This window comes from Oculina patagonica, chromosome 3 (genome assembly GCF_052425735.1).
Source record: "Oculina patagonica isolate OP01 chromosome 3, crgOcupat, whole genome shotgun sequence".
NCBI lineage: Eukaryota > Metazoa > Cnidaria > Anthozoa > Scleractinia > Oculinidae > Oculina > Oculina patagonica.
In genome coordinates, this window is record NC_135760.1 from 643,732 (window position 1) to 653,722 (window position 9,991).

General features: G+C 38.5%; 1 long non-coding RNA gene across 1 annotated transcript in view; it reads right to left on the bottom strand.

The window, feature by feature from the left end:
• Positions 1-3,861: 3,861 nt before the first annotated feature.
• LOC144646043 (uncharacterized) overlaps positions 3,862-9,991 on the bottom strand; it is a 95,987-nt gene continuing 89,857 nt past the window's right edge. The window contains exon 3 of the long non-coding RNA XR_013569355.1: positions 3,862-4,047. This is a non-coding gene — a long non-coding RNA (uncharacterized LOC144646043). The remainder of the gene's footprint in view (positions 4,048-9,991) is intronic.

Below are 9,991 nucleotides of genomic sequence, written 5' to 3' on the forward strand. Positions count from 1 at the left end.
GTCTTCCGGCCATTGTCGTAAGCAATTCAACGTTGCTGTGAGCTACTAATCTCCACAGTCTGTCCATCCCGACTGCGCTTGCTTCTTTCAGCATTTTTGATTGAAATTACAGAGTACTGATGCCCGGCTTATAGCACTATATGCACTGAAATTGTCTGGCACATGTGTCATTGCCTGAATCACAGCCATGGCATCAATGATAACAAAGGTAGAAAGTAGTGAAGAGGGCAACACAGGAACATTTTTATCCAGCAGCTTAGGCAAAACGGCTTTGTTTGTCTTTGCCAGCAGTGATCCATTAAGTGCTGCTAAAGACCAAGGTAGCGCGCCTAGTTGGTGTGCAAACAAGTCTCTGATATACCTTGCGATTCTCATCTGGAGTCTGACCAATAACAAGAAGTCTGGCGATGAGATGTCTGTCTGCCTTGAGCATTACATCCCTGCCTCCTGTCTCCGCGGCTTTGGATTTCACTGCATTTGTAAACGTTTACAGCTTCAGTTTGGTGAGGGTGTCGAGGGTGTCATTTGTCAAGATTTGTTACCAAGATACTAGATTGACAGACGCGCTTTTGCACCGGCTCATTTGTCACTTCCTCGTGTGCTGCTGGTTAAGTGGAGAGTTTCACTTTTTTTCTATTTGCTCTTGTCGCGTGATCTTTATTTGTGCATGGCCAATAGCACCTCTTGTGATGTCCTCCCTTAGGACCTTCCCTCTAACATCCTTCCATTACTCAAAACACTCCATCTTTCCTGATTTGCACAGGTTTAAAATGACTTCTATATGTCTTATTGTTAAAGATACACAGATTGCCATTAACATTTCTAACGTGGCAATGACATTTACCACACTGAGTTTGGTTTACTACCATTGACTGATCGAGCACGTTTTCCTTGAGGAATATTTTGTTCAGTCATTATTGTGTACAACAGTAGAGCCACTGTGCAGCAGGCAATATGGTTCAAGACGCTACATTGTACATACAAAATATTCAAAGCTTATAAACAACAGCAAAGGCACTCGAAACCCTCGAAATGAAACACACAGTCATGAAAATGGTACTCGAACATTGTCCAAATGGCATGCACTATTGATGCTGCATAAAAAATTGTGTTATCTTATTCAAAAATAATCAGCATTAATCTCATTAGATAATTACATAATAATAGTATTGATAATTAGTATACGTACCAACCACAGAAACCACAGATACAGAATAATGTAAAAAAAAACATTGGGAACTTTTGCAATCGTAATTCTCTGTTTATAATATACAATATAACATTTTACTATACTCGACAGTCACCCATGAAAAATGAGTTTTGAAGATCATGCTCTCGTTTTACTTTTTTAATCGTGCGATTGGTTACAAAATCAGCGAATTGGCTGATTTTGGTGATGTTCTCAGAAAACCTAAGGAACAGCCACATGACAACCAAGATACTGGCATCGTATATAAAGTGAAATACAAATCGTGTCATTTTGTATACATTAGTGAAAGTCAACTAGCCTGGAACTCTCGAGGGGCAGAGCACTACCCTGGCACTCGAGGCAATAATGAGTCTAAAAAGAATAAAATAAACTTTCAAGAGGAGGCTCCCCTCACATGACGTCTTTTTCAGAGAGGTCCTCAAATAAAACTAATTACAAGGTTAAAAATCAAGTCTGCCAGTCTCGGAGACTCGTGGACATGACATTCATCCAAACTTTGTAGAAATACTGGAACGAGGCGTTATTTTTAAAATCTTTGCATTCCACAGTAAACACTGAAGCTGTTAATGAACGCCAGCCTTTCCCTAAAGCGTATTTGCCACTAATTGTTTCCCTTAGGGACCGTCAGAAGTTTTAAACTTTTAAATTTATTCTTTTAGTAATTTCATTCTGAGGAAGGCAACAGAAACGTTGCCGAAAATTTAATTTTAACATTTTAAAGGTAAGATACAACCATATTTTTAATTTTTATTATGACCACTGATCACCCAAACAGCAATAATTTTTGAAATACTTCTATATTTCAGCTCATTGTACTACTTTTACGTCCCAGCTGTTCAAAAGTCTACATGTAAACAAATGGTTGCTAAGGTACTAAAAGTCTCAAAATGCAAGGAAAGATTTGCTAACTGAGTGATTTTTAACTCGGGGAGAAGTTAAGTTTGTACATTTCTTCCAATTATAGCTTTCATTGCGCTATAACAACTTTTATTAAAAGTGTGACCATTTAACTTCCATTCTGAAACTAAGGATTTGAAGTGTCATCGTTTTATTATATAGGCCTTAGCAACCGTCTCTATGGTGACAGTTAATTAATTACAAAGCATCTTATGTTAAAGAGTATGATCGATTGTTTAATCCCTCCAAGTTTAGTAAAGTTTGGTGTAATGAGGTGGGAGATATGGGCCTTGTTATAATATACCGACCTGAATGTTCTAAAGTTATCCCCACCCACACCCTGATAAAAACCTCTCGTTTTTTCCTTTAAGCTCCATTTTCGCGGCTGGAAACAAGTTGAATATAAAACACTAGGCCATTAGCTTTAATTTGGTACCAAGGAAACTTTGTTCGGTTGGGGGTGCTACGAAATTGCTTTTCCAGCCACTTTTTACGAATTGGCTCATGGACTTAGTTTGCAGTGGGGACTTCTGTGTAACCATGCAAGCTCATGCAAATGACTTTCCACGAGTAAGACTCAGTTGTGTGTCATGAATGAAACGGTGTTTTCACCCAGAATGAATAGGTATGCAGTCTCTGATGTTGAATATAGGTGATGTAAAAGTGATGCTGACGGGACTGCCTCATTTTTTCGACGTTTTTGCTTGTTTACAAGCTAAAAACGTAGAATAGGGGTTATGTGGACAAAATTTGGAACCACATATTTGTAAACTCTCAAGGGACTTTTTTAATATCTCAAGGGACTGTTTTAATTTCTCAAGGGATTACTTTCCGCTGTGGGTGATCACTTGCGATCTCGTGGAAAAAACGTGACTTGTCACATTTACAAACGTTATATAACAATTTTAAAAGTGACATGTCAGCTTTCTTATCTCAACGCACGTGTGTCTGAAAGGCGATCTATAAAAAGCGTCGCACAAACAATGGATTGCGTAACTAAAACACGAATAAATAATCACTAGCACTTACATCGTTTAAAAATTACAAACGTCAAAAATAAACCATACCAAAAAACTCGCTCTTTTCAAAGATATTATTGAAGTTAAAACAAATGCAAGAGATGGGGGCTTCTTTTAGCTTAGGAGCGGTTAAAAATTAGGCCAAATTTGGTCGCTACATGCAAGCGCCATTCTATTTCGTCATCAGCCTAGGTCGTTAGGGACGAGACCTCGCGTTGACAGCAATGTTGCATGAATCGGCTTTACAACATGCGATCGTATCTACGCAGTTCGAGTGGAATTTCAGTCAAAGACAGCAAAATTCTTTCGTATTTCATCTTCAAATATAATTCGAAAGCATTCACTGTATATATGGCTTTTGTTTAATCCTGGGTCTTGATATCCGACCCTCGCAGAGCCTAGACAAAACGCAGCTTGAGTGTAACGATTTGTTTACGCCGCAATTATATGCGCAATGTTTTCTCCGACAGTAGTCGGAAATATCCGTATTTTTTTTTTCGTGCTTTTTCGTGGAGCAATCGTAACGATACGGCCTTGAACACATTGAACAGCGGTCTACCTATAACAATTCAAATATGGCGTCGCAAAAACAAAGCGTCGAACGCATATTTTGCTGTTTCATTTGCTAATTTCGCTGCCGTAATCGACTGCCTCGAAAGGTCCTTGCAATTTTAAAGTATAGAATTGTCAGATCTCGGTGAAATTTGCACTGTTTATTTGTGTAATGTTAAAGAATATGTGTATAAATACCCGGCGCGGACGAGCCATTTTTGACAAAATTATATGGCTGCATTTCCTCCGCGAAGATAGGAAATTGTTAAACTAAACTACAAAGAAACTGTAATGATAAGTTCGAAGAACAATGCACAGGATAAACCTTCGACTCATACTTCATGCAAAAACGTCGATATCTCGAAGAGACTTTGATTGATACCGACAGGCAGTTCACTGACTTCGGTTCCAATAGCTCACTTCGAAAAAGAGTGATGGCCTGGACCGAGAGTATCCACGCGAGCATTTGTGGGATTATTTGGGGGGAAACGAATACAATCGCGGGATGACGCTCTGAGGAAAACTGAATGAGATGGTGATTTCAAGGTTATGATAAGTCGAGGAAAGACAACAAAGCAGTAAGAGGACTGGGAGAAACTACAGTGAACATGTAAAACAAATTGGAACAATTCTTTCAGACTACGAGCAGTCCCTATTTTTTTGCAGAGTGCGTCGAGCTTAGCTCTTCGAAAAAAATTTTTCGCTTCAAGCTCGCCGGACTCTGCGAAAAATAGGGACTGCTCGTAGTCTACAATTCTTTCTGCGAGACAGCTACAGGGAATGTCTTCTGGTCCATTATCTTCTCTTTTTCAATGCATTGTTACAATATTGTTTGCCAGTTTGCTTGATCAACATACAACTGAAATTCAACTTTTCGCAAGTTCCGTTTGCTGGAGATCCAGCTCTGTTTTCCAAATTTTTAATCGGGCGTGGCCGATTTAAGGTTTACCCTTTGGTCGTCCTAGAGCGTAGTCTCCTGGCGCGGCCAAAAAGACGGGGATAGCTCGGGGTTGCTACAAAACCGCTACGGGTGACGCATACCGCAATGGTTTTCATTTTAGTTTTGACAGGAAATCGTTGCAGGCACACTTGGTCGACTTTTGAGTTAATGTGTAATCAGGTTGTGTTTTTTTGCTTCGGCGGAAGGACAGAGAAAAAAGCTTACGGGGCAAAGTACAGTATGGGGCCCAGTTCTCGGCCACTTTTGACGTAAACTTGTATTTCTTACCTCAGAAGAATCGCAGGAACTTAAAATTTCTCCCAGAGCTAGCTACATTATTCAGCTTTTTGGTGTAAAGCTATCGACCGGTCAAAAATTAATTTGCCCGAGCAATAATAAAAATAAAAGCTCCATTTGTGGGCCCAGTTCTCGGCCACCTTGGCCCAGTTCTCGGCCACTTTTGACGTAAACTTGTATTTCTTACCTCAGAAGAACCGCAGGAACTTGAAATTTCTCCCAGAGCTAGCTACATTATTCAGCTTTTTGTTGTAAAGCTATCGACCGGTCAAAAATTAATTTGCCCGAGCAATAATAAAAATAAAAGCTCCATTTGTGGGCCCAGTTCTCGGCCACCTTGGCCCAGTTCTCGGCCACTTTTGACGTAAACTTGTATTTCTTACCTCAGAAGAACTGCAGGAACTTGAAATTTCTCCCAGAGCTAGCTACATTATTCAGCTTTTTGGTGTAAAGCTATCGATCGGTCAAAAATTAATTTGCCCGAGCAATAATAAAAATAAAAGCTCCATTTGTGGGCCCAGTTCTCGGCAACCTTGGCCCAGTTCTCGGCCACTAAAAAGCTTGTCCGTAATTATCTGTAAAAAATGCTCAATTAATTTTCACAGTCATAAAATCACTCTGTAAACCTATTTATACTATATCGATCCCAAATTATTTTTATGATGCTTTGTTTTACTTTAGAAAAGAAGGATTTTAACGCGCCTAGTTGCCTATGTGCAGGTTCTGGCAAAACCGCATTGTGTGACCCGTGCATTTAGATGGTTTATTTTGCAGTGAAAAGGTCTTGAAAGATTTAGGTGTTGTAGAAATAATAGACAAGACAAGAGTCAGCTCAAAACTTAGAGATAAGATTGAACTTTATTTTTAAAACATTTATTTCTTTCATTCTGGCAGCAGCAGATGAAATTATATTAAAAACCAAGCGCTAAGCTGTGATAGCGAGCAGGGTGGCCGAGAACTGGCAAATACGCAAACGTCGCAAGAAAAAATTTCGAAGTAAATTAAGACCAAAAAATACAACGGTTCAACGAAAAGTTAACTAAAGCAGAAAGCTGAATTATTCTACGTTTCACATGCCAAAAATTAGCTCGTATGGTGGGGGCTTTTGGATAAAATACGAATTTAACTACATCCATGAATTTGGAGCCGTAAACAAACAACTTTTTTGGGAATGCAAATTCACCTACCTCCGCGTAAACTCGACGTGTGAGCTTTCTATATCGAATTGAACGATCAAACTCAAGATACTTAAAGCACATGAATCAGTCTATCGTTTGAAGGAAATACCTTTTTCTTTTGATTCAACTGGAGTGTGAAAAAACGCGTTAAACACAAAGTGGCCGAGAACTGGGCCCCATACTGTACTGATATTCACCATTGTGAAATTGCACTTACTTTGACAAGTTAAAGTTATTTTTGTAAATGAAAAAGGTAACGTCATTGATGTCACGCAGTGTTTTTTTTTTAGCAAACTAGATGGTTTGCTGGTTTCTGACTATGAATGGGGGTGTGATCTTGCGGTATATTTTTTGAGCCTGACTCCGCCGTAAAACTTTTTTTTTATTTAGCAAGAACTGTGTCGATTTTCATTTCTGAACAATTGGTCGTCAAGTCGTTTGTCACAAAGAGTAGAATGTTTGTACAGCATGTTTTGGAATTATTTTAGATTTGGTTAGTAAGACGCTTCTGAAGACCTGAGCAAAACATTGGGAATGTACAGTATTAATAGGAACTTGAATGGAATTTTTCACAAGTTGGATAAAGGTATCAACTGAAAAAAATGGAATTCAAAATGAGAACTTGGATTTTGTTGTAATTAAATTTTATCGCGGATTGGATGCATAATATCACGGCTTTGAAAGTCTTCAAATAATTAGAAAGGTTCCTTTCTTCCTTTTGATCTTATTGTTATTTTCATGTATTGATTATTCGAAAGTGGTTTTCGTTGATACGAAAAAAAAAAAACGGGTTTTCACTGAATTTCTTGAAGTATTTTTAGACGTGATAATATTGGCTTAATCAAATTACATTGTGCACGAAATATTTGTTATTCTTTTGTCTTGAAACTTTGAGGAAATTGAAATTTTTGTTTGACAGTAGTGTATGAAAGGCATTTTATAGAACTGAATAAAAAATTAGAAACTTTGATAAAGGTTATTTCAAAGATTTATTTTGCCTGATTTTGAAGGGTTTCAGGAGTTTTAAAGAGTGCTGGTAAACGGCTGTATGTTGTTTGTGATTACGGATCTTATTTAGTTTCGAACGCTCTAATTTTTGAAAGGTTAAAACAGGTTAAAACCGGGCGGTTTCATGAGTTTTTTGGGTAGAAAGGTACGGTGGTGGTCAAAAAAAAAAAATGTTTAGAAAGGAATGACTGTAGTAGCACGTAAGTCGGAGGTTTGCGTGAGTCACGGGGTATAGTATGCGTGAGCTGGATTTCCGGCGTCACAACGGCATGTTTTGTTTACTGAAAGATACACTCGACGTTTAGTTAGCTTAGTCGGCTTGGGAAACTATTTTAAAAATGAATGTTGTAATAGTTAATTAATAGTAATCTAGAATTAACCCACTCTCGATTGGAGTCTGTTCTGGATTCGCGCTACCTTTTCGCCGCGAAGGAATTTTGTAAAATTTCGCTAGTGGAAAGAGGTACTGTAAGAACAGTATCAATAACTCAAAAGGAGGAACTTCTTTGTAGCTCTGAATTAAGACGTATGATAAAATTTTAGAATAAGAAACTTTCGATATATGGTTTTCATATTGTTTTTGTCAATTTCCTTTTGTGGCAGATTTTTTGAGAATCAGCTTTTCTTTCGTGTGATGACAGACACAGGACAGAACGAGAGGTGGATGAGAAAGATGCCGAAGATGAATATATAGGCACCGAAAAACGACAAGAACCGTCAAGGACTTATCTTTAGAGGGCGGGGAGTTTTGGCATACTGTATTTTGAGGACTGGACTGGACTAGTAAAACGCGGACTAGTAAGACGCGGAATTGTAAAACGAGGACTAGTATAACGCGGACTAGTAAAACGCGGACTTGTAAAACGCCGACTAGTAAAACGCGGACTCAGGTAAAACGCGGACTTGTAAAAGGCGGACTAGTAAAACGCGGACTAGTAAAACGCGGACTTGTAAAACGCGGACTTGTAAAACGAGGGCTTGTTAAGCACGGACTTGTAGAGCGCGGACTTGTAAAACAAGCGCTTGTAAATCGGATAAAACTAAACGGTTTAGCGAGCGAAACAATTTGTGTTTGAAGCTCTTGTGTGTTTCTTCGACGGCATATTTCTAGCTTTTTTGAGCACTCTATGGTCTGTTTTAGCGTGGAGATGTTTTTGCAGTATAGCACATGTTCGTTCTGCAAACCCCTACTAAAACAACGGGATTGATGCTATGAGTTGTGTGCATATGTTTCTTTCTTTCCACTACTTGACGTCTGTTGAGTGCAGTCGTGTTTATTGCTCGCACGAGGTAGAACGGGGCCCGTCCAGAAATCAACAGTCAATCGTAAATAAAGGTGACGGGCCTACACGACTCCTACGTTCGTGACATTAGAATATTTGCCGTTAAATGTTTAAATTCGGTCTTTCGACCTTATTTGCTTCTGACTTCTTTCTGAGGGTACTGTTTTAATTTGGGGGCAGTATGTGGTAAATAAAGGTGACGGGCCTACACGACTCCTACGTTCGTGACATTAGAACATTTGCCGTTATATGTTCAAATTCGGTCTTTCGACCTTATTTGCTTCTGACTTCTTTCTGAGGTTACTGTTTTTTTGAGACATTATGTATTGAAGAGAGCCGTAAGATGATTGTGGCCAAGGAATTCGAAGTGTCTAGAGGCGTTTTACAAGTCCGCGTTTTACTAGTCCGCGTTTTACTAGTCCAGTCCAGTCTACAAGTTAAAGACACATCAAGAACACCCCACTGTGAATTGCCATAGCACAGACAAAATTATAGTCAATATCTTATGTGTTTTTAAGAGAATTACATAAGAACCAAGGCATGTCTTGTCTTGCCTTACATTGACATGCAATAATTTGGAAATACTAAGCTCGTAACAGTTTAAGACAGAATCCATCAGGAATTTGAGTAACATTAATTTTAGTTACGCAAAAATTGAGCACCAGAATAATTTAAATCCTTGTGTTCTTTCATACCTTGTTAAAGGCTTGACATGTGATAACACCAACATAACACCAACAACAGTTCTTTATCAGTGGGGATTGAAGAAAAAAATGGAAACATCATCACACAGTTGACCCCCATGCAAAAACACTCCAGGATGTCACGGGGCTGTTTGGTGTCCGTCTGCCAATTTCTAACTTCAAATTCCAATGTTAAATTCACATTAAATTTTCAATATTTCTTAGTTGTCTAAATTTTACTAATTCTTTTAAAAAAACTATCACCTGCCAAACATCCCCAAAAATCACTCAAAAAATTACAAAATACCGCAATACATAGATACATGGGATGAGTGAAGTTTCCTTGGATTCCTTGAAACACCAACAAGATATTTCCGTTTAAGGTGGCTGATAATGGGTTTCAGTATTTCCCAGTCCTTATACTTTGGTTCAGGACTAAAAGCCTTCATCAATTGCTATTACAGTAATGGTATGAAACAAATGTTCAATCATTCATCAACAAGTTGTGATCATTTTCTTGACAATAGTAGTTCCCCGGTAAACAGTTGTAGTACTGTCCCATCAAAGTGCAATGCCTGGAAAATACCGAAAAGCACACGACCTTCAGGTGAAACCGCACCTTACAGTATTACCAATACACTGCACTTTGCTAAGTCTTAAAACTTTACATTGTCTATTCGTCTACTTCAATCGTTTATTTGTATTGTGTGAGATACATTTATAAATTGAAACCATCATGTCTTTAAGTAATAATGCAATCTCGACAACGTTCTAGATATTATATTATGCACACTAATACAGCTCATGCAAGCCCTGTGACTTACACAAACACAGTCGGACTGAGTGCTTAACTTAAGTAACTGCTTCGTGGTTTCTGCTGTACTGAACCCTGCCTTTCAAGGCAAAGCGCCCGATTTTAAGCTT